Genomic DNA, 22,318 nt, shown 5'->3' with positions numbered 1-22,318 from the left:
TCCGGTGGAAGATGGTCCAAGTCCTTGGGCTCCTGCGCCCACGTGGGAGACCTGGATGGAGTTTCCACTCCTGGCTTCAGATTGGCCCAGCCCTGATTGTTGCCACCATTTGGGGAGTGAGCCAACAGATGAAGAATCTCTGCATCCATCTCTCCCTCTAGGTAACTATGCCTTTCAAATAAACAAATCTTTATTTGAAAGGAAGAGTTAGAGAGAGAAGGAGAGAGAGTCAGAGAGCTCCTCCACCCACTGGTTCACTCCCCAAATGGCTGCAACAGCCAGGGCTGGGCCAATCTGAAGCCAGGAGCTTCATCCAGGTCTTCTGATCCAGCTCCCTGCTAATGCACCTGGGAAAACAGGAGAAGATGGCCCAAGTCCTTGGGCCCCTGCACCCCCATGGGAGACCAGGAAGACGCTCCTGGCTCCTGGATCCAGCCTGGCCCAGTCCTGGGCATTTCGGCCATTTCAGGAGTGAACCAGAGGATGGAACTTCCTCTCTCGCTCTCTCTCTCCCCTCTCTCCTCTTTCTCTCCCTGTCTTTGTCGCTATGCCTTTCTTTCTTTGTTTTTGTTTGTTTGTTTTTTGCCAGGCAGAGTTAGACAGTGAGAGAGAGAGACAAAGAAAGAGAGTTGCAAACAGTGAGAGACAGAGAGAAAGGTCTTCCTTTTTCCGTTGGCTGCGCTGACCTGAAGCCAGGAGCCAAGTACTTCCTCCCGGTCTCCCATGCGGGTGCAGGGCCCAAGCATTTGGGCCATCCTCCACTGCCCTCCTGGGACACAGCAGAGAGCTGGACTGGAAGAGGAGCAATCGGGACTAGTACCCGGTGCCCTTTATTTAAAAAAAAAAAAAAAGATTTATTTATTTGAGAGGCAGAGTTACAGTTACATAGAGAAGGAGAAAGGTCTTCCACCCACTGGTTCACTCCCCAAATGGTCACAACGGCCGGAGTTGGGCCAATCCAAAGACAGGAGCCAGGAGATTCCGCCCAGCCTCTCACACAGATGCAGGGGCCCAAGGACTTGGGCCATCTTCTGCTGCTTTCCCAGGCCATAGCAGAGAGCTGGATTGGAAGTGGAGCAGCCAGGACTTGAACCGGCGCCCATATGAGATGCCGGCACTGCAGGCGGCAGCTTTACGTGCTACACCATAGCACCAGCCCTCCCCCAACCTTGGCCGTGGCTTCTTAACTGCTCTGTCGAATGCCTGACCAAAGATATAGTTTCTTGAAAATGTTTAACATAAGATGCATATCTCTTTTACAGATGTGAACTGACTTTGCTAGCAGGCACATCACAGATTCCCATATGCTTGGCATCTCCATGTGTGGCTCCCAAGGGCCCTAACTAGAGAGGCGCTAGCATTACCTCCGTTTTACACTTTTTTTTTTTTTTTTTTTTTACTTTTTGACAGGCAGAGTGGGCAGTGAGAGAGAGAGACAGAGAGAAAGGTCTTCCTTTGCCGTTGGTTCACCCTCCAATGGCCGCCGCGGTAGGCGCGCTGCGGCCGGCGCACCGCGCTGATCCGATGGCAGGAGCCAGGTGCTTCTCCTGGTCTCCCATGGGGTGCAGGGCCCAAGCACTTGGGCCATCCTCCACTGCACTCCCTGGCCACAGCAGAGAGCTGGCCTGGAAGAGGGGCAACCGGGACAGGATCGGTGCCCCGCCCGGGACTAGAACCCGGTGTGCCGGCGCCGCAAGGCGGAGGATTAGCCTAGTGAGCCGCGGTGCCGGCCTGTTTTACACTTCTAAACACAAGACTCCGTGTGGCTAACAGGCTGCTTGGGTTCAAACCTTGACCTTGCTGTATTTGCTATGTGACCTTAGGCAAGGTGTTTGGCCGCTCTGAGCTGTGACAGTCTGGCCCACTAGAAATGTGTGTCACTTACGTTACTGTAAGCTTTTTAACAGTCACATTTTAAAAGAAACAGGTAAAATCAAATTTGCATTTTATTTAGTTCAGTGTATCCCAAATTTCACTTCAGCATCTAACCAATGTAAGAACCATTAATGAAACATTTTCTACCGTTTTGGATTCATACACCATGTGTACTTCACACTCAGCGCAGGCAGAACCAACCCCATGTCCAGGCCCAGTAGCTGCCTGGCTGGCCACACCCACCCAGTTTGGATGACAAAAGTCAATAGAATGGAGATAGCAATAACCAGGGGAGGATGGGTCTGGAATAACTGAAACATTAGCCTTGAGCAAAAATTTAAAAAATAATTAAGTATGTTTACGAATATAAGCACCCAATCAGAAAGTCTCTTGATAAGAAAAATGCGTTGGATTAAAGTACAATTTATGGGCCGGCGCCATGGCTTAACTGGCTAATCCTCCGCCTTGCAGCGCCGGCACACCGGGTTCTAGTCCCGGTCGGGGCGCCGGATTCTATCCCGGTTGCTCCTCTTCCAGGCCAGCTCTCTGCTGTGGCCAGGGAGTGCAGTGGAGGATGGCCCAAGTGCTTGGGCCCTGCACCCCATGGGAGACCAGGAGAAGCACCTGGCTCCTGGCTTCGGATCAGCACGGTGCGCCGGCCGCAGCGGCCATTGGAGGGTGAACCAACGGCAAAAGGAAGACCTTTCTCTCTGTCTCTCTCTCACTGTCCACTCTGCCTGTCAAAAATAAAAAAAATAATATAAATAAGTAAAAAAGTACTATTTATGCATTCCTGAAGGGTTCCGAGGGCGCGTCCTTAAATTCGGCCCTGCAGGACTCGCCTCGGCCTGGCCCTGGCCCCGGGTGCTGACAACAGGCGCCCGGACCCCGCACCCCACGGGACAGGCGAGGTCAGCCCAGGGCGCGGCTCGGTTCGACACCCCCACCCCCCCCCCCCCCCCCCGGCGCTCGGACTTCGCGTCCCGCAGGGCAAACTCGCCCGAGTTCCCACGTCGCGAGGGGTAGCTCATTGCCTCCCCAGACCGAGTGAAAGAAAGAGGAGCTCCCCACGGAGGGAGGGGAAGCCTGCCCCGCCCCCGCAAGCGGCTCCCCGCACAGCCGCCCCCCCCCACTGCACGGACGCCGCCCCCGCACAGCTCCCGTCCCCCGCACAGCTCCCGTCCCCCGCACAGCTCCCGCCCCCCGCACAGCCGCGTCACCCCGCACAGCTCCCGTCCCCCGCACGGACGCCGCCCCCGCACAACTCCCGTCCCCGCACAGCTCCCGTCCCCCGCACAACTCCCGCCCCCCGCACAGCTCCCGTCCTCCGCACAGCCGCGTCACCACGCACAGCTCCCGTCCCCCGCACAACTCCCGTCCTCCGCACAGACCCGTCCCCCGCACAGCTCCGCCCCCCGCACAGCTCCCGACCCCCGCACAGCTCCCGTCCTCCGCACAGCCGCGTCACCACGCACAGCTCACGTCCCCCGCACAGCTCCGCCCCCCGCACAGCTCCCGTCCCCCCCGCACAGCTCCCGCCCCGCGCACAGCTCCCGTCCCCGGCACGGAGGACGCCCCCCGCACAGCTCCCGTCCCCCGCACAGCTCCCGTCCCCCGCACGGACGCCGCCCCCCGCACGGCCGCCATCCCCTGCACCGCCGCTGTCGCCCGCACAGCCGAGTCCCCGCCCCTCGCGCCGGCCAGCCCCCCGCCCCCAGCTCTGTCTTTTGGTTGGCGCGCCACCGAACCGCGACGCGGTCGGAGCCAGAGCCGGGCGGCGGCAGAGCTGGGCCCTCTCGTGGTAGCCACGCCTCCTCGCGTCAGGGGCGGAGCATGCAAATGCGATGTGGCTGTTCAGCCCGGGAATGCCGGGAGAAGCGGGGCTGTGACATTTCTCGTAGAAAAACAGGAAGAGTAGGAAGTGTTCCCAGGCGCCCAAGGATGCCCAAGAAGCCTGTCAGGGACGCGAAGGAAAAGGGGCGCGCCGTGAGGGCTGGGGTGGTGACCGCGAGCTGAAGGTGTGTGACGGGCGGCCTGGCGGAGCGCGGGCGGCAGGGCCGGTTATCGCTTCTCGGCCTTTTGGCTAAGATCAAGTGTAGTATCTGTTCTTATCAGTTTAATATCTGATACGTCCTCTATCCGAGGACAATATATTAAATGGATTTTTGGAGCCGGGAGTTGGAATAGGAGCTTGCTCCGTCCACTCCGCGCATCGACCCGGTATTGCAGTACCTCCGGGCACGGTGCACCCCCTCGGGGGAATAACCAGGTGACAAAAAACAGATAAAACCTCGTGTGGTGGAAGGCTTACTGTATACATTACACTTTTATGGCAGGCGAATGTGTAAGACAAGCTGTAGGACAGTGAGCTACACGGTGCCACCTAATCAAGAGCGACTACGGAAAACAGCATTTTCCGCGCCTCAGAGTATCGCTTGCCTCACTCCGTGGCCTGAACAACCTGCAGCGGCTTGGGACTCCAGGGATTACCTGGAGTCAAAGGGATGTGCACATCACATGTTCACCCGGGTCGCTCCAGAACTCACTACCGTCGCAACAGCACACGACACGCTCCAAACTGGAAGAGCGCAACTCGAGGAACCCCTCTTGAGAGCGGGATTTCATTGCACAACAGGCTCCATCTCCCGGTGAGGACAGCCTCAGCCCCATCTGCGATGTTTGCCTATTGAACAGCCCTAGGAGGAGCTCTAGATCAGAGCAGAGAGGGGGACAACTCAGACAAGTTGGGTTCGGTTGGGTTCGGTTGGGTTTTTTAAGTCAACTATTTTAGGAACAGGATGTGCCAAAAGCCCAGAGGTGAGGCCTGCATTTAAGACGCCTGCATCAGGGCCAATGTTGCGCACAGCAGGGTTAAGCCGCCCGCATGCCATATTGGATTCAGTCCACTCCAGCTCCCTTCTAAGGTGCTGTGGCAAGGTGGGGGCCACAGATGGCCCAAGTCCTTGGGACTCTGCCGGCCGTGGGTGAAGCTCCTGACTCCTGGCTTCAACCTAGCCAGAGACTGAGCCAGCAGATGGAGCACCTCTCTTCTTTCAGATAAATATTGATGAGATAAGCAAATGCCTGCATCCCATATCAGAGTGCCTGGGTACAATACCCCAGCTCTGGCTCCTGATTCCAGCTTCCTGCTGGTGCAAGACCCCGGGAGGCAGCAGGCGATGCCTCAAGTAGTTGGGGCCCCGGCCGTCTTTGTGGGAGGCCAAGGGGACCCTCCCAGCTCCACTCCAGCCCAGCACGGCTACTGGCCATTGCAGGCATCTGGGGAGTGACCTAGGCGCTGCATTGTGACTCAGCGGTTTAAGCCATCACCTGCAGAGCCAGCATCCCCCAAGGGTGCGGTTCCTGAACCAGCAGATGGAAGCAAAAGCGCCTGCTCTCGCTCTCTCCAGCCTCCCCCCTCTGTGTGTGCCCACTCCCACTTCTGTCTGTCGGCCAGGAGGGAACAAAGGGAGGGAGGGAGGAAGAAAAACGAAAAGAAAGAACATTTGGAAGAACAAGGGGAAAAGTGTCATCTCACCAAAAAGCTTCCTTTTCCTTTTCCTATTCTGAAGTACAAAAGCAAACTGCTGGTTGGGAGACCTTTAATAAAGTCTTGCATCCACTGCAAAAAGAAAAAAATAAGAGAGACAGAGAGAGAGAAGAAAACCAATGATTCCATGACGAATCAGCGTGCTAGAAAAAACAAACAGTGCTTGCAGGTGCATTCCAGAAACGGGAAAGCCAGCTACGATTGCCCTCTCTGGTCAGCAGGACTGGGGCTCTAAGTGTATGGTGGCAAATAAAAGGGCAGGATAAGCACAGGCTCCAGACTGACTGGGCTCATGGGCCCCTAAGTTCAAAGTCTCTTTAGCTGAGGGGAGAAGGAGCAGGAAGAGACAGAAAGAGCCCCCCCACCCCACCCTGCTTCCCCTGCATTGGCTGTGGCAGGGGCAGGGGCGTTACATTCAGTCACAACGGGAGTCTCCCCCACACCACTAAGCCACCGCACACAGGCCAGAGGGCAGTGGGAGCTGGGGGGCCAGAAGCAGCAAGACATTCCCCCCCCCGGCCCGTCACCCCCTTTTTGCATTGGAGAGAACGTTGTCTTTTCACAGACGCTAACACTGTGGAGACCAGGGAGCAGCAGGTGGAGGAGCCCTTCCACCCCGAAGACAGCTTTGTCCCCCAACACTAAATCAATCAATCAATAAATAAATAAATAAATAAAAAGGAATATTGTGTTGGCCAGTGCCGCGGCTCACTTGGCTAATCCTCCGCCTGTGGTGCTGGCACCTCGGGTTCTAGTCCCGGTCGGGGCGCCGGATTCTCCTCTTCCAGTCCCGGCTGCTCCTCTTCCAGGCCAGCTCTCCGCTGTGGCCCAGGAAGGCAGTGGAGGATGGCCCAGGTCCTTGGGCCCTGTACCCACATGGGAGACCAGGAGGAAGCACCTGGCTCCTGGCTTTGGATCGGAGCACAGCGCACCGGCTGTGGCGGCCGTTTGGGGGGTGAACCAAGGGAAAAAGGAAGACCTTTCTCTCTCTCTCTCTCACTGTCTAACTCTGCCTGTCAAAAAAAAAAAAAAAAAAAGATTAAAAAATATTGTGACAGGTACCCTTGGGCAACACCACCATAGAGTCATGAACATGTCACTTTCCCACTGCTTAACATAGGAGCTGGAGGTACTAGTCCGGGTCGGGGCGCCGGACTCTATCCCGGTTGCCCCTCTTCCAGGCCAGCTCTCTGCTATGGCCCGGGAAGGCAGTGGAGGATGGCCCAAGTCCTTGGGCCCTGCACCCGTATGGGAGACCAGGAGAAGCACCTGGCTCCTGCCTTCGGATCAGCACGATGCGCCGGCCGCAGCGGCCATTAGGGGGTAAACCAACGGCAAAAAGGAAGACCTTTCTCTCTGTGTTTCTCACTATCCACTCTGCCTGTCAAAAAAAAGAAAGAAAGAGGTGGAGGTGGGGCAGACATTTGGTCAGCTTGAGCAGCCTTTGTCTGCACCATGGTGCCTGCCTTCCAGACCCCTGGGCTGCAGCAGCGTGCCCCATCAAGGCAGGGACACGTGACAGCAAAAAGCAGGCTGTAGGGTTTTTGTCTTTAGCTGTTGAGAGTTAGTGTTGGGCTTTGGAAGACGCCCAAGTTTTGGGGCTTCTCCCTCACCTCCGATCGCGTGCGCCACCATGGCTGGAGGTCCAGGCTCCTTGCTGTAACTTGGCCACACTAGCGAGCCAGCAGGTTGAACCTCTCTTGCTGTGTGCTTCAGATAATCTTATTAAATCATTTCTGTTTCCCTATTGGTGCGTCTGGGTGCAGTACCCGACTCAAGCTTCCTTCCCTAAGCAGTCACCTGTGGTGGCTGAAGTCCTTGGGCCCCTGTCGTCCTTGGGAAGACAAGGATCACCTTCTCAGCTCCCACCACCCACATGGGAGGTCAGAAGAAGCTCCTGGCCCAGGCCTGGTCCTTGTGGCCATTTGGGGCGTGAACCGGGGAAACCAGGGGATGGAGGATATCTCTTGCTCGCTCTAAATTTCAGGTAACTATTACATCTTGGGAGAAAAGAAAGGAAGTGAACTAGCCAAATTGGAAGCAGCCCTCTCTGTCTCTGTCCACCCTCCGTGTGTGTGTGTGGGGGGGGGGCAAGGGAGGGAGAAAGGAAAAGGAAAGAAAGAACACTTTGAACAACAGGGGAAATTGTTTTCACTCCAAACATCTTTCTTTTTCTTTCATATTCCGATGTACAAAAGCAAGACCACGACTAAAGTCTTGTTCAGGAAGGCAGGAAGCAAGGAAGGATTTAAAAGGAAGGGGACCACGGGCTTGTGACTGATCACGGTACCCAAACTGCCAGGGCTTGCTGGTGAATCAAAGAACTGGAGGCCAGCTACAGACGAACTCGTCCGAAAGGCAGAGTGACAGAGAGAGGGGGGGAAGACAGCCGCTTGCAGCACAGCAGTGTGGACTGCTGTGGGTGCTGTCCGGACATCCCATGTGGGTGCTGCTCTGAGTCCTGGCCGCTCCACTTCCGAGCCGGCTTGACCCCCTGGTGTTTTGCGAGCCCTCTAGCGTGTGCACATGGAGGACGGCGGGCTGAGGGGGAGCGGACTGACTCCCAGGGCCATACTCACGAGAGCCCAGAAAGAGCTGGAATGCGGGGTCATTACTTTGTGATGGGACATGCTCTTTTTATACGACAGAATTGTGGTGGAATGAGAAGGCCGTGCCAAGATGGCGCTGGCGAGCGAGCGTCAGTTACTCAGGAATGGCTTCAGAACCCACCTGGCAAGGAGCCTGCCTGGCAACAGGCAGTGATTGGTTAGGGCACAACCCGCCCCTTGACCCGATTGGCTGCTTCGGCCATATGAGCTGCTGTACCAACTGAAATAAACGAGTCTGCAGGCTGCTCGCCTCTGGCCCACTTCACCCGACTCCTGGTGTCTGTGTCTGACTCCGCGCCTCTTGCCCCCACCGCGCTTCTCTTCTCAGAACGAATCCACACCAGGACTTGCTTGCTCCTGAGCGACCTGGTTTCGAGGACCTAGCACCCACGTGGGGAGGGCGTTTGGCCAGTTAAGACAGCTGGGGGGGGGGGGGGCAGCCGGGGCTTGGCTTGGCGCCGACCCCGGTCCAGAGTGCCTCAGCTCCAGTTCCTGTGAAGCCCCAGGAGGGCTCAAGTCATGTGGTGCCGACCACCTGTGTGGGAGAGGAGGCTGAAGTTCCTGGCCCTTGGTTTCCACGCGGCCTCCCCTAGGGAACTGTGGGCATCTGGGCAGTGAACCAGCTGGTGGGAAATCTCGCTGTTGCTGTCTCTCTCTCTACCACCCAGACAGGGAAATTACGACTTCAAGATAAATCCTCCTTCCTTGGGGATCCTCTTCACTGGCAAGTCCACGTTCAGGGCTTCCACATCCCGCCCGGGCGGACACAGCGGCAGTCACGGCGCTGGGCCTGGTCCACGAGGTTCCAATCCCGCCCGGGCAGGAGTGGCGGGGCCAGCAGCTCAGCCTCTCACTCACAACTTCCCCGTGTGTGTTTGTGTGTGTGTGTGGGGGGGCGTTCGTGCACTGAGGAGGGCACGCCTCACGGCCGAGCCCGCACGCCGCGTCCCACAGTGTGCCCGCACCAATGCGTCTCGCGGGGCCGAGCCCGCACCGCCGGGTTTTAGGATCCAGGGTCTGGCAAGGTGAGGAGACGGCAAGTTCAAGCGGCACAGACCGGGCCGGCAGAGCCGCCGCCTGTGCTGCCGGCCGGTGTCCCGCAGGCGCACCCGCTGTGGCCGCCCCTCTGCGGACCCAGCTCCCGGCTAAGGGCCGGGGAAAGGCAGGCGAGGAGGCCCAGCGTTTGGGGCCCTGGCCCCCACACGGGGGACCCTGACGAAGCTCCTGGCTCCTGGCCTCGGCCTGGCCCAGCCCGGCGGTTGTGCCTCCTGGGAGCGCAGCGGGGGCTGGAGGCGCGCGCTCTCGCTGTCTCGCTCTGTCTCTCTCGCTCTCGCTCTGCCTGCTTCTCTTTAGTCTCGCACTCACCCCCTTCCTGTAATTCTCTCAAACAAACGCAAAGCTTGAAAAGGAAAGGGAAGACGCCCTCTGTCCGGAGGAAGAGTGGGCGGGGGCAGGGGTGGGGCTTCCTGAGCCCTCGACATCCCACTGGCCTTGGGGGCTCTGCGCCCGCGTCCGTCGGGTTTGCGGCCCCACGGGTCCGAACGCACACGATCCGGTTTTCCTGTCCGCGGGCGATGCAGGCGCTCAGGAGTCCGGCCCCCACGGGGTAGCGGCGGATAGCGCTGGCCTCCTGGGCGCCCTCTCTGCCCCCGCAGCCGCTCGGCGCCCCCTGACCGCAGGGGACCGGGGGTGGGCGTCCGGGTGGCCGGCCCACACGGGAGTCGCGGCAGAGCAGGGCAGGGCTGAGACGCGCCCACCGCCCCGCAGCCCCGTCAGGGCGCCACCTCGGGAGCCCGCGCCTCTCCGCGACCTGGGGAGGGCGTCCGCGGCTCCGGGGGCGGGGCGAGCGCGGCGGGGGCGGGGCATGCAGATGAGGACGTCGGGGGCGGGGCATGCAGATTAAGCTGGCCGCGGGCCGATGCGGTGGGGGGGGGGAAGACCGCCCCGAGCGCACGCGCGGATTCGCACGCGTGGACGACGAGGGAGCCGCGGCGGCCTGGCCTGCGGGGCGCGCGCGGGCCCGAGGAGCGGCGGGGGCGGGGCGGGGCGGGAGTCACCGCGCGTGCAAGGTGCGTGACGGGAGGCCTGGCAGAGCGCGGGCGGCAGGGCCCGGCATCGCTTCTCGGCCTTTTGGCTAAGATCAAGTGTAGTATCTGTTCTTATCAGTTTAATATCTGATACGTCCTCTATCCGAGGACAATATATTAAATGGATTTTTGGAGCCGGGAGTTGGAATAGGAGCTTGCTCCGTCCACTCCGCGCATCGACCCGGTATTGCAGTACCTCCGGGCACGGTGCACCCCCTCGGGGGATGTGAAGTCTGTGCTAAAAACAGAATTGCGCTGTGTTCGCTACCTGTGACTCGTGCTGTACCTGGAGGAGCGCTTTTGTTGCATCTGACATCCTTCTCAACTTACAGGTGGAAGGCAACTTCAGGTCCTGCTGTACAGTGAGGGTCCCGTAGGGAGACAGGCCCAAGTCCTCAAACAGGAAGTAAGTAATCCTTCACTGTTTATTGACTTCCGGGGTGTAAAGCCCAGGGGAATTTTCATCCAAGTGCCTGTACCCCGAACAATGGAGGGGCATTTTCTTGTCTATGGTTTTAGCTCTTTCTTTTAACGTTGTTTATTTGAAGGCAGGGTTACAGAGAAAAGGGTCTTCCCTCTGCTGCTTCACTCCCTAGATGGCCGCAACAACCAGAGCTGGGTCCATTCTGGGCCAGGAGCTTCTTCTGGGTCTCCCACGCGGTGCCCTAGGGGCCCAAGGGCTTGGGCCAGCTTCCACTGCTTTCCCAGGCTATGGCAGAGAGCTGGATCGGAAGTGGAGCAGCCGGGACAAGGCACCCGCATGGGATGCCGGCGCTGCAGGAAAGGTCATAGTGGAGGACGCTTTGGGGAGCACAGAGCACTAGGTGATTATGAATCCACGACCACCGATCGGAAATGTCCAGTTGCTGGGTGATGCTGGATGGAGCAGGTCAAGCTGCCGACCACGATGCTGGCACCTATACAGGCCTGGGTTCTGGGGCTGCTCCACTTCCCTGCTAATGGCCTGGGAAAGCAGCAGAGGATGGCCCAGGTGCTTGGGCCCCTGCACCTATGTGGGAGACCCGGATGAAGTGCCAGGCTCCTGGCCTCAGGCTGACCCAGCCCCAGCCATTGCAGCCACTTGGGGACTGACCCAGCGGATGAAAGACTCTCTCTCTCTCTCTCTCTCTCTCTCTCTCTCTCTCTCAGCCTGCTACTCTGCCTCTCAAATAACAAACACATCCTTTTTTAACTTTTATTTAATGAATATAAATTTCCAAAGTACAGCTTATGGATTACAACGGCTTCCCCCTCCCATAACTTCCCTCCCACCCGCAACCCTCCCCTCTCCCGCTCCCTCTCCCCTTCCATGCACATCAAGATTCATTTTCAATTCTCTTTATATACAGATCAATTTAGTATATATTAAGTAAAGATTTCAACAGTTTGCACCCACACAGAAACACAAAGTGAAACATACTGTTTGAGTACTAGTTATAGCATTAAATCAAAATGGACAGCACATTAAGGACAGAGATTCCCACATGAGGAGCAAGTGCACAGTGACTCCTGTTGTTGACCCAACAAACTGACACTCTAGTTTCCAAACACATCTTTTTAAAATAAAAGTGCGCTCGGTTCCACTCCTGCTGCCAGGCCCTGGGATGTCCGGGGACTCAGAGAGAGGAAAGCAGGGGCACCGCGGGAGGACCCCCGGAATGCCTGCACCAGGCGCTGGGCGCGCAGGGCGGCCCGGGTTTGCGTCCCAGCTCTGCTCCCCCTCCGAGCTCGCCACTGGCGTGCACCCTGGAGGGGGACAGGTGATGGCTCCGAGGGCCGGGTGCCCGGCGCCCACGTGGGAGATGGGGCTCGAGTTACCGCTCCCGGGGTCGACCCTGCCCGAATGAGCGGCACGGTACAGCCCGGCCGGTGGAGCGGGCCGGCGAGCCTCTGACGGCAGCCACCCCAAACACCGCACAGTGTCACCGAGGAGGCCTGGCTCTTGCAAGGTGTCCGGCGCGTAACCAATCTTCCCAGGCAGACGAATCGATTAATTCACAGGTTATTATTGGGGTTCCGCTCCCGGGCGGGCGAGGTTCCCCGTCCCAACAGAGCAACAGAGCGGGGGCGGGGAAGCCGCGCGTCAGAGATTGGGAGAGGCCTTCCCTCCATGCGGATCCCAAAGCTGCCATCCCGACCTTTTGATGATAGGAAAGGGGGCGACGATGAGTCTCTCTGCCTACTTCCTGCTGACTGGGGACGTCGTCTACAGGGGCCCGCTGGGGGTATCTTGGGGCTCCGCAGGGACAGGCGTGGACGGATGGAGAAGCCTCTGGTTGACTGCCTGGTTGCTGAAGGCCTCGGTTCATTCCATTATCACCTGCTGTAAACACTTAAACAGACGCTGTAGTACACAAGTCAGGGTGAGCATAGCAACCAGTGATGCTAAGAGTGGCACTAACCAGGTAATGAGAGGATTTCATAGAGGAGAGGAAATGGGGGGGGGGCCCTCTGGACCCTTGTGAGGATTGTTTGATGGACGTGGTTTAAATCTGATCCCAGCCAAGACCGGGAGAAAGGCCACTCAACTTTTGCAGGTAGCGGGGTTTGTCTGTAGAGAAATTCTGAACAATCATACAACATTAAGTGGGGAAGAGGACCATCAGTACACACAGGTTGGGAGCAGAGCCGTGGATGTTAGAGTAGAGGCCGTGATCACAAAGGAATGAGGCCCAGGGGGGCTAGACAGGGTCTAGAACAAAGGACAGAGTCACTATTGGAGGACCCAAGAAAGGTGCTGTCTCAGCCTCAACTAAGTTTGCTGATGGAGAGGCAAATAGAACCTGACAGAAGGGGCTTGATAATAATCCGGTGGGCTTAGGCCTTGTAAGTTAAGAGGCCCAGACCTCTCTCTTCATCCTAAGGGAGGTGTGAACCTCCTTGGGAAGGCACCCGCAGGGACCTTGACAAGGACTTTTCTTCCCCAGAAGTACGGGTAGGAACTTTCCATTCCCGGAAGTAAGGCCTTCCGTCCATGCGGATCCCAAAGCTACCAGCTCTGACTTTCCAATAAATAAATAAATCTTAAAAAAAAAAAGAAGAAGAAGAAGGAGGAGGAGGAGGAGGAGGAGGAGGAGGAGGAGGAGGAGGAGGAGGAGGAGAGGAGGTTGGTCGGCCAGGATGCTACGGAAATGGTGTCCAGGGGCATCGGAAGCAGCAGACGGTCGCTGGCAGCTTTGGGATCCGCAAGGAGGGAAGGCCTACACTTCCAGGAATGGAGAGTCCCTACCCGCACTTCCGGGGAAGAAAAGTCCTTGTCAGGGTCCCCGCGGGTGCCTAAAGGTCAGCCACCGAGGATCAGACCCGCCTCAGCCTTTAACCCCCATGCCCTGAACTATCAGAGGAGCCCTCCCAACCTCCGACGCGCTCTGTTGGGACCCGGGAACCTCGCCCAGGAGCGGAATCCCAGTACAAGCTCGTGAAGTAATTGATTCGCTGCCCTGGGAGGATTTGCTATGCGCCGGACACCTTGCAGTCACCCGTCACCCGCCCACAGCTCGCGGGGCCAGCCCGCTCGGCGCAGGGCCCTACGGGGAAAGGCCCGGCCCGCCCAACCTCCGCCGGGTCGAGGCCCCAACTCAAGAATCCCCCCCCCGCCCCCCGCGAGGTTAGGGGTCGGGGCCGGCGCAGGGCGCAAGGGCGCCCCCTAGCGGCCCCGCAGACACGGCCGTGCGCGTGCACGTGAGCGGAGGGCGCGGGCCCACCCACCCCGCTCGGGGCCGCGAGCTGGCAGGTGTGAAGCGGTGCGGGCCACCACACGGGATCCCTGCTTCCTCGGGAGTCCGCGGAGGCCGGCACTCCCGGTCCGCTCGGTGCTCGGGATCCGTCAGTCCTGGCGGTGGGGGCGCCCGCGGTAGCCCTGCAGCTCTGCGGGGGCGGAGCATGCAAATGCGATGTGGCTGTTCAGCCCGGGAATGCCGGGAGAAGCGGGGCTGTGACATTTCTCGTAGAAAAACAGGAAGAGTAGGCAGTGTGCCCAGGCGCCCAAGGATGCCCAAGAGGCCTGTCAGGGACGCGAAGGAAAAGGGGCGCGCCGTGAGGGCTGGGGTGGTGACCGCGAGCTGAAGGTGCGTGACGGGCGGCCTGGCGGAGCGCGGGCGGCAGGGCCCGGCATCGCTTCTCGGCCTTTTGGCTAAGATCAAGTGTAGTATCTGTTCTTATCAGTTTAATATCTGATACGTCCTCTATCCGAGGACAATATATTAAATGGATTTTTGGAGCCGGGAGTTGGAATAGAAGCTTGCTCCGTCCACTCCGCGCATCGACCCGGTATTGCAGTACCTCCGGGCACGGTGCACCCTCCCTTTACTGTGGTGGCAAAAAAAAGCTTGAGCCTGGCTTTCTCCAGCGGCGTTGGCATTTCTGTGCTGCTGGAGTGAGCTCTGCAGGCCCCGCCGCATGTGTCTCTGGGTGCACGGATACGCCGAGTGCAGCAGGGCCAGTACGAGAGCCTGCAAACGCGTGGACCCAGTGGACCTGGCTGTTGGGGGCATCTGAGGAGTGAACAGGATGGAGGATTCTCTCCTCTTGGCTTTCCTGGTGAAATTAACCAGCAGTCTTCAGGGATACATCCATGCAAAGGCTGAGGGAGACGGACTGAGAACCCAGTGCAGCACACAATCCCAGGCTGGATCTCTCTGGGGTCACCGACAGGATGGAAACCTAGACGGTAGATTGTAGATTGGTGCTAAAGTGAAACTTGCAGGCCTTTGTAGCTTCTTAGGAAACATCCGGATGCCCGAGTGGGCAAGACACTGGCAGATGGTTCAGGAGAACAACAGCTGTGTTCCTATGTGACAGCAGGTAAGGAGCCTGCCAGGGGACAGGGTTGATAAAGCACAGCTGGAGCTGAATGCCAGCACCCCATGTGGGAGCCAATTCCAGTCCCTCAGATGGAAGACCTGCCTCTCCCTGTCTGTGCCTCTGCCTGAAATAAATAAATTAAAAAAAAAAAAAAAAAAAGAAGGGTCAAAGGGGTCAGGCCTCTAGTGGTTAAGACTCAGCTTGAGGTATCACACCCCGGGTGGGAGTGCCTGGGCTTCACTTCCCGATAAGTAAAGAGAAGCCAGAATGAAATACTGGAAATGAAAAACTCAATTGACCATATTAAAAACACCGTGGAATCCCTCGGAAATCGAACAGATGAACGAGAAGACCGAATATCAGAATTCGAAGACAAACTTCCAGAAATGATACAGTCAGTTCAAACACAGGAAGAAGAAATTAAAATATTAAAAATATGGCCGGAGACCTACAAGATTCAATCAAACGGTGTAATGTTAGGATAATAGGAGCCCCTGAGGGGGTGGAAAGAGAGAATGGATTGGAAGGTGTTTCCAATGAAATAATATCAGATAACTTCAAACAAAGGCAGCTGGATAACAACAGGCAAATTCAACAGATAGCCAGGACTCTGAACAGGGTAGACCAGAAGAGAAATTCACCGCGACACATTGTGGCAACACTCAGCTCAGTGACACACAAAGAACAAATCCTAAAATGTGGCAGAGAAAAATGACAAATCACATTCAGGGGTAAGTTAATCAGACTCACCCCAGACTTCTCATCGCAAACACTACAGGCAAGGAGACAATGGCATGCTATATTTCAAGTCTTAAAAGACAAACAATGCCAACCTAGAATATTATACCCTGCAAAGCTATCATTTATGAATGAAGGGGAAATAAAGATCTTCCAAGACAAACAGAACCTAAAGAATTTGTATCCACGCGTCCAACCCTACAACACTTGCTCAAAGACGTGCTGCACACAGAAATACAAAAACAAGAACTTCACTACAAAAAAAAAAAAAAGCGAAGGTAGAGTAACCTACAAAGTTCAAAATACATAAACAGCTCATTTAGGAAACATGAATGGGAAAAGACAGTACTTAACAGTAATCACACTGAATGTGAATGGTCTTAATCCCACGACCAAAAGACACAGACTAGCTGATTGGATCAAGAAAGAGAATCCATCCATATGCTGCCTTCAGGAGACACACCTTATCAGCAAAGATGCACGCAGACCGAAAGTGAAAGGATGGAAAAAGATACTCCGAGCTAACAGAAATGCGAAAAGAGCTGGTGTGGCCATCCTGATATCAGACAAAATAGACTTTAACATAAAAACTATTAAAAGAGACAGAGAAGGCCGGCGCCGTGACTTAACAGGCTAATCCTCCGCCTTGCAGCGCCGGCACACCGGGTTCTAGTCCCGGTTGGGGCGCCGGATTCTATCCCGGTTGCCCCTCTTCCAGGCCAGCTCTCTGCTGTGGCCCGGGAGTGCAGTGGAGGATGGCCCAAGTGCTTGGGCCCTGCACCCCATGGGAGACCAGGAGGAAGCACCTGGCTCCTGGCTTCGGATCAGCACGATGCGCCGGCCGCATCAGCCATTGGAGGGTGAACCAACGGCAAAAAGGAAGACCTTTCTCTCTGTCTCTCTTCCTCACTATCCACTCTGCCTGTCAAAAAAATAATAATAAAAGTAAAAGAGACAGAGAAGGGCACTATATAATGATTAAAGGATTTATCCAACAGGAAGACATTACTATTATAAATGTATACACACCTAATTACAAGGCGCCTGGCTACCTGAAAGAATTACTAAAGGATTTAAAGGGAGATATAGATTCAAATACAATAGTAACAGGGGACTTCAACACCCCACTCTCACCAATGGACAGATCAACCAACAGAAATTCAACAAAGAAACAACAGAGTTAATTGACGCTATAGACCAAATAGACCTAATAGATATCTTCAGAACCTTCCACCCCACAGCCACAGAGTTCACATCTTCCTCCCCAGTACATGGAACGTTCTCTAGGATTGACCATATGCTAGGCCATAAAGGGAGACTCAACAAATTCAAAAAAATTGAAACTATACCATGCAGCTTCTCAGACCATAGTGCAGTGAAACTCGAAATCAACAACCCAAGAATCTCTACACCATATGCAAACATATGGGGACTGGACAACATGATCCTAAACGAAGAAGACATTAAAAGAGAAATCAAAAGGTTTCTAGAAACAAATGAAAATGATAACACAACCTATCAAAGCCTGTGGGACACAGCAAAAACAGTGCTAAGAGGAAAGTTTATAGCAATTGGTGCCTACATCAAGAAGCTGGAAAGGAACCAAACAAATGAACTCTCCATGAACCTCAAGGATCTAGAAAAACAGCAGCAAATCAAGCCCAAATCCAGAAGGAGGAAAGAAATACTAAAGATCGGAGAAGAAATAAACAGAATTGAAATAGCTTTGCAGGGTATAATATTCTAGGTTGGCATTGTTTGTCTTTTAAGACTTGAAATATAGCATGCCATTGTCTCCTTGCCTGTAGTGTTTGCGATGAGAAGTCTGGGGTGAGTCTGATTAACTTACCCCTGAATGTGATTTGTCATTTTTCTCTGCCACATTTTAGGATTTGTTCTTTGTGTGTCACTGAGCTGAGTGTTGCCACAATGTGTCGCGGTGAATTTCTCTTCTGGTCTACCCTGTTCAGAGTCCTGGCTATCTGTTGAATTTGCCTGTTGTTATCCAGCTGCCTTTGTTTGAAGTTATCTGATATTATTTCATTGGAAACACCTTCCAATCCATTCTCTCTTTCCACCCCCTCAGGGGCTCCTATTATCCTAACATTACACCGTTTGATTGAATCTTGTAGGTCTCCGGCCATATTTTTAATATTTTAATTTCTTCTTCCTGTGTTTGAACTGACTGTATCATTTCTGGAAGTTTGTCTTCGAATTCTGATATTCGGTCTTCTCGTTCATCTGTTCGATTTCCGAGGGATTCCACGGTGTTTTTAATATGGTCAATTGAGTTTTTCATTTCCAGTATTTCATTCTGGCTTCTCTTTACTTATCGGGAAGTGAAGCCCAGGCACTCCCACCCGGGGTGTGATACCTCAAGCTGAGTCTTAACCACTAGAGGCCTGACCCCTTTGACCCTTCTTTTTTTTTTTTTTTTTAATTTATTTATTTCAGGCAGAGGCACAGACAGGGAGAGGCAGGTCTTCCATCTGAGGGACTGGAATTGGCTCCCACATGGGGTGCTGGCATTCAGCTCCAGCTGTGCTTTATCAACCCTGTCCCCTGGCAGGCTCCTTACCTGCTGTCACATAGGAACACAGCTGTTGTTCTCCTGAACCATCTGCCAGTGTCTTGCCCACTCGGGCATCCGGATGTTTCCTAAGAAGCTACAAAGGCCTGCAAGTTTCACTTTAGCACCAATCTACAATCTACCGTCTAGGTTTCCATCCTGTCGGTGACCCCAGAGAGATCCAGCCTGGGATTGTGTGCTGCACTGGGTTCTCAGTCCGTCTCCCTCAGCCTTTGCATGGATGTATCCCTGAAGACTGCTGGTTAATTTCACCAGGAAAGCCAAGAGGAGAGAATCCTCCATCCTGTTCACTCCTCAGATGCCCCCAACAGCCAGGTCCACTGGGTCCACGCGTTTGCAGGCTCTCGTACTGGCCCTGCTGCACTCGGCGTATCCGTGCACCCAGAGACACATGCGGCGGGGCCTGCAGAGCTCACTCCAGCAGCACAGAAATGCCAACGCCGCTGGAGAAAGCCAGGCTCAAGCTTTTTTTTGCCACCACAGTAAAGGGAGGGTGCACCGTGCCCGGAGGTACTGCAATACCGGGTCGATGCGCGGAGTGGACGGAGCAAGCTCCTATTCCAACTCCCGGCTCCAAAAATCCATTTAATATATTGTCCTCGGATAGAGGACGTATCAGATATTAAACTGATAAGAACAGATACTACACTTGATCTTAGCCAAAAGGCCGAGAAGCGATGCCGGGCCCTGCCGCCCGCGCTCCGCCAGGCCGCCCGTCACGCACCTTCAGCTCGCGGTCACCACCCCAGCCCTCACGGCGCGCCCCTTTTCCTTCGCGTCCCTGACAGGCCTCTTGGGCATCCTTGGGCGCCTGGGCACACTGCCTACTCTTCCTGTTTTTCTACGAGAAATGTCACAGCCCCGCTTCTCCCGGCATTCCCGGGCTGAACAGCCACATCGCATTTGCATGCTCCGCCCCCGCAGAGCTGCAGGGCTACCGCGGGCGCCCCCACCGCCAGGACTGACGGATCCCGAGCACCGAGCGGACCGGGAGTGCCGGCCTCCGCGGACTCCCGAGGAAGCAGGGATCCCGTGTGGTGGCCCGCACCGCTTCACACCTGCCAGCTCGCGGCCCCGAGCGGGGTGGGTGGGCCCGCGCCCTCCGCTCACGTGCACGCGCACGGCCGTGTCTGCGGGGCCGCTAGGGGGCGCCCTTGCGCCCTGCGCCGGCCCCGACCCCTAACCTCGCGGGGGGCGGGGGGGGGATTCTTGAGTTGGGGCCTCGACCCGGCGGAGGTTGGGCGGGCCGGGCCTTTCCCCGTAGGGCCCTGCGCCGAGCGGGCTGGCCCCGCGAGCTGTGGGCGGGTGACGGGTGACTGCAAGGTGTCCGGCGCATAGCAAATCCTCCCAGGGCAGCGAATCAATTACTTCACGAGCTTGTACTGGGATTCCGCTCCTGGGCGAGGTTCCCGGGTCCCAACAGAGCGCGTCGGAGGTTGGGAGGGCTCCTCTGATAGTTCAGGGCATGGGGGTTAAAGGCTGAGGCGGGTCTGATCCTCGGTGGCTGACCTTTAGGCACCCGCGGGGACCCTGACAAGGACTTTTCTTCCCCGGAAGTGCGGGTAGGGACTCTCCATTCCTGGAAGTGTAGGCCTTCCCTCCTTGCGGATCCCAAAGCTGCCAGCGACCGTCTGCTGCTTCCGATGCCCCTGGACACCATTTCCGTAGCATCCTGGCCGACCAACCTCCTCTCCTCCTCCTCCTCCTCCTCCTCCTCCTCCTCCTCCTCCTCCTCCTCCTTCTTCTTCTTCTTTTTTTTTTTAAGATTTATTTATTTATTGGAAAGTCAGAGCTGGTAGCTTTGGGATCCGCATGGACGGAAGGCCTTACTTCCGGGAATGGAAAGTTCCTACCCGTACTTCTGGGGAAGAAAAGTCCTTGTCAAGGTCCCTGCGGGTGCCTTCCCAAGGAGGTTCACACCTCCCTTAGGATGAAGAGAGAGGTCTGGGCCTCTTAACTTACAAGGCCTAAGCCCACCGGATTATTATCAAGCCCCTTCTGTCAGGTTCTATTTGCCTCTCCATCAGCAAACTTAGTTGAGGCTGAGACAGCACCTTTCTTGGGTCCTCCAATAGTGACTCTGTCCTTTGTTCTAGACCCTGTCTAGCCCCCCTGGGCCTCATTCCTTTGTGATCACGGCCTCTACTCTAACATCCACGGCTCTGCTCCCAACCTGTGTGTACTGATGGTCCTCTTCCCCACTTAATGTTGTATGATTGTTCAGAATTTCTCTACAGACAAACCCCGCTACCTGCAAAAGTTGAGTGGCCTTTCTCCCGGTCTTGGCTGGGATCAGATTTAAACCACGTCCATCAAACAATCCTCACAAGGGTCCAGAGGGCCCCCCCCCCATTTCCTCTCCTCTATGAAATCCTCTCATTACCTGGTTAGTGCCACTCTTAGCATCACTGGTTGCTATGCTCACCCTGACTTGTGTACTACAGCGTCTGTTTAAGTGTTTACAGCAGGTGATAATGGAATGAACCGAGGCCTTCAGCAACCAGGCAGTCAACCAGAGGCTTCTCCATCCGTCCACGCCTGTCCCTGCGGAGCCCCAAGATACCCCCAGCGGGCCCCTGTAGACGACGTCCCCAGTCAGCAGGAAGTAGGCAGAGAGACTCATCGTCGCCCCCTTTCCTATCATCAAAAGGTCGGGATGGCAGCTTTGGGATCCGCATGGAGGGAAGGCCTCTCCCAATCTCTGACGCGCGGCTTCCCCGCCCCCGCTCTGTTGCTCTGTTGGGACGGGGAACCTCGCCCGCCCGGGAGCGGAACCCCAATAATAACCTGTGAATTAATCGATTCGTCTGCCTGGGAAGATTGGTTACGCGCCGGACACCTTGCAAGAGCCAGGCCTCCTCGGTGACACTGTGCGGTGTTTGGGGTGGCTGCCGTCAGAGGCTCGCCGGCCCGCTCCACCGGCCGGGCTGTACCGTGCCGCTCATTCGGGCAGGGTCGACCCCGGGAGCGGTAACTCGAGCCCCATCTCCCACGTGGGCGCCGGGCACCCGGCCCTCGGAGCCATCACCTGTCCCCCTCCAGGGTGCACGCCAGTGGCGAGCTCGGAGGGGGAGCAGAGCTGGGACGCAAACCCGGGCCGCCCTGCGCGCCCAGCGCCTGGTGCAGGCATTCCGGGGGTCCTCCCGCGGTGCCCCTGCTTTCCTCTCTCTGAGTCCCCGGACATCCCAGGGCCTGGCAGCAGGAGTGGAACCGAGCGCACTTTTATTTTAAAAAGATGTGTTTGGAAACTAGAGTGTCAGTTTGTTGGGTCAACAACAGGAGTCACTGTGCACTTGCTCCTCATGTGGGAATCTCTGTCCTTAATGTGCTGTCCATTTTGATTTAATGCTATAACTAGTACTCAAACAGTATGTTTCACTTTGTGTTTCTGTGTGGGTGCAAACTGTTGAAATCTTTACTTAATATATACTAAATTGATCTGTATATAAAGAGAATTGAAAATGAATCTTGATGTGCATGGAAGGGGAGAGGGAGCGGGAGAGGGGAGGGTTGCGGGTGGGAGGGAAGTTATGGGAGGGGGAAGCCGTTGTAATCCATAAGCTGTACTTTGGAAATTTATATTCATTAAATAAAAGTTAAAAAAGGATGTGTTTGTTATTTGAGAGGCAGAGTAGCAGGCTGAGAGAGAGAGAGAGAGAGAGAGAGAGAGAGAGAGAGAGAGAGTCTTTCATCCGCTGGGTCAGTCCCCAAGTGGCTGCAATGGCTGGGGCTGGGTCAGCCTGAGGCCAGGAGCCTGGCACTTCATCCGGGTCTCCCACATAGGTGCAGGGGCCCAAGCACCTGGGCCATCCTCTGCTGCTTTCCCAGGCCATTAGCAGGGAAGTGGAGCAGCCCCAGAACCCAGGCCTGTATAGGTGCCAGCATCGTGGTCGGCAGCTTGACCTGCTCCATCCAGCACCACCCAGCAACTGGACATTTCCGATCGGTGGTCGTGGATTCATAATCACCTAGTGCTCTGTGCTCCCCAAAGCGTCCTCCACTATGACCTTTCCTGCAGCGCCGGCATCCCATGCGGGTGCCTTGTCCCGGCTGCTCCACTTCCGAT

At 56.1% G+C, this 22,318-nt stretch overlaps 4 non-coding genes across 4 annotated transcripts; 3 read left to right on the top strand and 1 right to left on the bottom strand.

Moving 5' to 3' along the window:
- Window positions 1-3,938: 3,938 nt before the first annotated feature.
- LOC133747424 (U2 spliceosomal RNA) lies at window positions 3,939-4,129 on the top strand. The gene has a single exon (XR_009864372.1). It is a non-coding gene; the product is annotated as a U2 spliceosomal RNA (small nuclear RNA).
- Window positions 4,130-10,148: 6,019 nt separating this feature from the next.
- On the top strand, window positions 10,149-10,339 carry LOC133747423 (U2 spliceosomal RNA). The gene has a single exon (XR_009864371.1). It is a non-coding gene; the product is annotated as a U2 spliceosomal RNA (small nuclear RNA).
- A 3,894-nt stretch (window positions 10,340-14,233) lies between these two features.
- Window positions 14,234-14,424, top strand: LOC133747435 (U2 spliceosomal RNA). The gene has a single exon (XR_009864383.1). It is a non-coding gene; the product is annotated as a U2 spliceosomal RNA (small nuclear RNA).
- Window positions 14,425-18,740: 4,316 nt separating this feature from the next.
- Window positions 18,741-18,931, bottom strand: LOC133747430 (U2 spliceosomal RNA). Its single transcript, XR_009864378.1, has one exon. It is a non-coding gene; the product is annotated as a U2 spliceosomal RNA (small nuclear RNA).
- Window positions 18,932-22,318: the final 3,387 nt, after the last annotated feature.

This window comes from Lepus europaeus, chromosome 18 (genome assembly GCF_033115175.1).
Source record: "Lepus europaeus isolate LE1 chromosome 18, mLepTim1.pri, whole genome shotgun sequence".
Lineage (NCBI taxonomy): Eukaryota > Metazoa > Chordata > Mammalia > Lagomorpha > Leporidae > Lepus > Lepus europaeus.
This window is presented reverse-complemented; position numbering and strand designations above follow the sequence as displayed.